This window comes from Eleutherodactylus coqui, chromosome 6 (genome assembly GCF_035609145.1).
Source record: "Eleutherodactylus coqui strain aEleCoq1 chromosome 6, aEleCoq1.hap1, whole genome shotgun sequence".
Lineage (NCBI taxonomy): Eukaryota > Metazoa > Chordata > Amphibia > Anura > Eleutherodactylidae > Eleutherodactylus > Eleutherodactylus coqui.
The window spans coordinates 18,939,961-18,945,115 of record NC_089842.1 but is presented as its reverse complement, the minus strand read 5'-3'; the positions used below and the strand labels follow the sequence as shown (position 1 = coordinate 18,945,115).

The 5,155-nt window shown below is 47.5% G+C and overlaps 1 long non-coding RNA gene across 1 annotated transcript; it reads right to left on the bottom strand.

The window, feature by feature from the left end:
- Nucleotides 1–681: 681 nt before the first annotated feature.
- On the bottom strand, nt 682–4,948 carry LOC136631905 (uncharacterized). Its single transcript, XR_010793094.1, has 2 exons — nt 4,554–4,948; nt 682–916 (listed from the first exon to the last, which is right to left on the bottom strand). It is a non-coding gene; the product is annotated as an uncharacterized lncRNA (long non-coding RNA).
- Nucleotides 4,949–5,155: the final 207 nt, after the last annotated feature.

Genomic DNA, 5,155 nt, shown 5'->3' with positions numbered 1-5,155 from the left:
CTCGTCTCTAAAGATTTGGGGGCCGGCGGCCAGCAGCGGTAGCCCCATTGAAAACCTAGGGAGAACATCGCGCTCCCCTGACACTAAAATTATTGGTTTCATTATCATGCCTTTTCACTCACTCTCGCATCGCAAGAATGATATAATTCACTGACAGCAAGCAGATATATTGAAAATGGTGAGAAATTGAAACACAAAGTCACATAAAAAAAATTACAGAACATTCTCTTCCCACCGAAATGGGGGTCTTGGTTTTGATTCTCTGGTTTTGGTGCTTTTTGGAAATCCCATGCCCATCTCTTTATTGCATTGTATATGTGTTTTTATGTATGGTTGTGCGTGTTGCGTGCAAGTAACTGTAGGCAGGAGTGGCAATCTTGGATGGGGTTGGGGGGTCCACAGAGTGGGAAGTATCACTGAGGAAGTAAGAAGGGAGGGGCTTTCATTAGCTTCTCCTCCTCTGTGTTCCTCCCTTCCCTTCATTACTGGAGGGACAGCAGGTGCAGCACGAGAGAAGTCCTGGAGCCCGGCTGATAGGAGAAGCCTATAGGAGGACCACTCTTACTGTACACATCCCACACTGATGCCTCGGTCATCGCACATAGTGGACTGTTGCCTCTATGGCCAAGAAGTCGTGGCGGTTGTACTAGACTCCCATAAAGCACGACAGCACACAGCGGGTGTTTTTAGAAGACTTTATTTAAGTTTTCCCTTCTCGGTCATCACAGGTGCATTCCTTTTTTTAGTGGGGGGGTTGTGGCATATTCGCGACTTTGGCAAGAATAACAAAATAAACCACCAGAAAGATGACCATCAGAAGGACCCCGATCACTGTGGCGGAAATATTCAGGGCGTAGGCTGTACGGGAATACTCGGCGGCCGAGAGGGAGTTATTCTGTTGAAAGGCATCGCGGCTCTGCGAAGGAAAGAGGAGAGTTTCATTAATGGCGGAAGGGAATCGGAGAACATTCGAGTTAGTAATTCCCATTTCTCGAAAAGCTGAGTGACAGGAAATATGGCAGCCTCCAGGGGGCTCCACCCAGCTTTACTAGAGGGAGAGGGGATGTCATCCAGCTTTCCTGTTGCCCTATAAGGCTATTCTACCAATGAACGCAGTATACACCCTGCCCCATATTGTTACGTAAGCTCGTCGTACTGCACTTTTATTCCTCTCCTGCCTGTTTCTCTTTGTCCAGGAGTTCTTGGCGAATTGCGCTCTGCGGCGTCGCTGCTGCCGGTAAACGGAGGGATTCCAGTAATAAACACGTAATTTGGAGTTGGCCGTTATGCAGTTCCCTTAACCTGTTTTTATGATGTTATCGACCCTTCAAGCATCCCTAAATCTTTCCTCATACACAACAGGGGTTCACATAGAGTATATGTACTGGTGCCAAGGACACGTGACGCGCCCGTTCTGTCCATGTCAGGGGGTACAATGCTGCTCTTGTTTGGGACAATTCTCTCTATGTCTCCACATGTGCGACAAACAATCCAGCGTAGTTATTCCACTAATGAACGCAGATCGGGATGAGAGCGGCCAGCGGAGATTTTATAGAATGTTCTCTTGGCAGGAACCTATGGAATTCCTCACTTGTAAACAATGTGTAGCCGGGATGTAATTATAGCCCCGTAATGTGTATACAAGAACCCACATAGGGGCGCTGGAGAGCAGAAAACCACCAATGTTCCTGCACCTTAGTGGCCCCCAAACCTCTGGACCCCATCACGGGGCTATAATTACATCCCGGCTACACATTGTTTACAAGTGAGGCATTCCATATGGTTTTACTTATTTATCTACATATTTATATATGAACACTCTTAGTAAAAAAGAAAAATAGCCCCTAGAAGATGTTGTGGTTTTGCTGCTAAACCCGGCATGCAGTTCCATCTCAGGCAGATCTGTAAATGATTAGAGTTGGGGTGATTAGATGGACGGTCTTGTCACTGGAAGCCCTAAAGTGATTCCCCCCTTGGCCTATAAGAGGCTCTCGGAGGCTCCTTGTGTGTAGTCACCTCTTCTTCCGTTTGTAGAGCTTGTTTACCACTAGACGCCTCTACGACGCAGAGAAGAGATTTCACCCCGTTACCAGAGTCTGAGAGGGGCGCATTATTGGGATGTGAGAAGCTGGATGGTCGTATCCATGAATTGCCCCCCTCCCACTTTCCGTTCTGACCAGACTGTTAGAAGGTGTTGGGACCAGTGGATGTGTGAGGGCACACAAGGTGACCGGGCTCAGGACCCCCGACAGACCACCAGTAGAGAGGAGTATCTGACCAGACTGTTAGGGAGGTGATTGGACCAGTGGATGTGTGAGGGCACACAAGGCGACCAGGCTCAGGACCCCCTACAGACCACCAGTAGGGAAGAGTGTCTGACCAGACTGTTAGGAGGTGTTGGGACCAGTGGATGGGGGCACACAAGGTGACTGGGCTCAGGATCCCCTACAGACCACCAGTAGAGAGGAGCATCTGACCAGACTGTTAGGAGGTGTTGGGACCAGTGGATGTGTGAGGGCACACAAGGTGACCTGGCTCAGGATCCCCTACAGACCACCAGTAGAGAGGAGTATCTGACCAGACTGTTAGGGAGGTGATTGGACCAGTGGATGTGTGAGGGCACACAAGGCGACCAGGCTCAGGACCCCCACAGACCACCAGTAGGGAAGAGTGTCTGACCGGACTGTTAGGAGGTGTTGGGACCAGTGGATGGGGGCACACAAGGTGACCGGGCTCAGGACTCCCCGACAGACCACCAGTAGAGAGGAGCATCTGACCAGACTGTTAGGAAGTGTTGGGACCAGTGGATGTGTGAGGGCACACAAGGTGACCGGGCTCAGGACCGCCTACTGACCACCAGTAGAGAGGAGTGTCTGACCAGACTGTTAGGGGGAGTTGGGAGAAGTGGATGGGGGAACACACGGTGACCGGGCTCAGGACCCCTGACAGACCACCAGTAAAGAGGATGATCTGATCATCCGACAAGCACCAGCAGCTCCAACTGTTTCATTGTCCGCCATCCAGAGACAGGTGGCGCCATCATTACACCCATGTGTCTGTCGGAACCATTTCCAGGCGATTGGCTGAAGGACATTTGGTCTCATGGTCCCCATTACATGTACGGCCTCTGACCCCCACCATCACCTCAATTTGCAGTGGTGTCATGAACAATGAAACTAGACGCTACAGATGGAACGGAATCGTCTTCAGCGACTAATCCAGGTTCAAGTTTGAGCAACGACAATGGCCGTGTTCGTGTCTGGAGACCTCGAGGTGAGCACCTCAACCCTGCCTCTGCGGCAGCAGACTCCTCTGCATTGACCTCCTGCACTTTCACAGCCGTTACAGAAGAAGGGGCTTTCCCGAAACGCGTTAGCTTGCCTGTTTTTAAATCGAAATAAAGAACGGGGTAATTCCCTTGTAGGATCATTTATCGAACAGAAGTCTTGCGCCCCCAGCCCACGTTTTTCACTTTCTCTAAAACTATATCACCACACCCCGCTAATACGGTTGGCGAAGAGCGGGCAGCACCTTTCTTTGTTCTTTTTTTCGTGCACGAAAAAGCAAAAAAAAACCTAGCAGAATTCGCCCCACCCTGTTTTCTCCTCTTCGCACGGGAGGATGTGGTGAATGTTGCTGTTGCATGCGAGCACGTAAGCTGTGGTATCATCAGTGTGCCCACAGCAGCACAGAGTGTTTTAGGAGAACGATGATTTTGAAAGAAGTCAAAGACTGAGAGTAGAAAGTCTGGTAGTAAGGAGTATTGATTCTACTGCAGTACCGAGTATTTCAGAATAGGAGTGTGCTGTTCTTCATGGAGGTATCAGAGTGAGAGTTATATAGCAGAAGGACCAAGGATGCCTCCAGCAGCACAGAGTATTTCAGATGATGAGTGCTGATAGAGGGCGAGGTCATGACGTAAGGAGGGGGGCTGATGGCGATGTTTTTGTGTTTTTGCAGGAGAAAACCAGAGCTGCTGGGAGAAACTGCAAAAGTATGAAGTTAAAGAGACCGTAACGAACAGATGGGAGGACCCCACCTCTACAGCAACACGCCTCAGATAAATAAACGTCCATGCTTCCCCTCCTTCACCCCTCAATCATGTCTTACAGTAGACCTCCATCTCCTCCTGTCACTATCTACATATTTAGGCTAATTAAACAAGACGTCATTCCGTCTCCTAAACAGCAGCCACAACGTCTAATATAGGCAACAAACAAACGCTAACGCAAAAATGCACAAAACATCAGTACCAGAGGCAGGGCAAGAAGAGAGAAGCATCTAAGATAAAGAGGAAAACAGTGAAATAACAAGAGAAAAAGTAATAAAAATAAAAAGATAGAGGGAATGAAAAGAACAGAAAAATAGGAAGAAGAGATAAAAAGCAAATGAAACACGTTAAGAAAGCTGGAAGGCGAAAAAATAATAAAAAAAGATCTAAGAAAAACAGACAAAAAACCAAAAAAAAGATACGTAAAATTATTGTCTAAAAAAAACAAAAAAGAAACATGAAAAAAATAATAACAATTAGAATTTTTGTTGTCAGTTATTACCTTGATGGAGAAGATCAAAGCAATGAGCCCAAGGGGCAAACAGCAGCAGACCAAGTTCACGATGGACCAGATCAAATGATCCTTCGGTGGGGGCGGGTAGGACGCTGGTCCAGGCTGCAAATTCACCGTAGTTGAAGCAGGTTGGTACATTTTCTCCTGCCTCCCTCAATCAACAGTTGCAGTAGACTTGTGTGATTCTCCTGTGCTCCGTCTGCTCCGAGTACTGTGTTGTGGACAGTTTTATGTGTAGGGGTGGAGTTCTATAGAACAGAAATCCTTTGGCATTTTTTATATGACTTCTTAAAGGGCCACTCCAGTGAAAACACATTTTTCCATCCCTGCACCCCTATGTATATCATACTCACTTACATGCAGTTCAGCCTCCAACTCTTACTTTTCAGACACTATATTGATTTTTAGATTTCACTCTGTTTTCTCTTCCTCTATGCTCTTCTGTCAATCCCATAGTACATTAGCACAGCATTACATGACCAGCCAGTACTATCTTAGCTTGCTGGGAGACAGTGTGATTATCATTACCATCTATATTCTCCTAAATAAGCTAAGTTTCATATGTTTACAGTCAAGGAGGATGAACCATA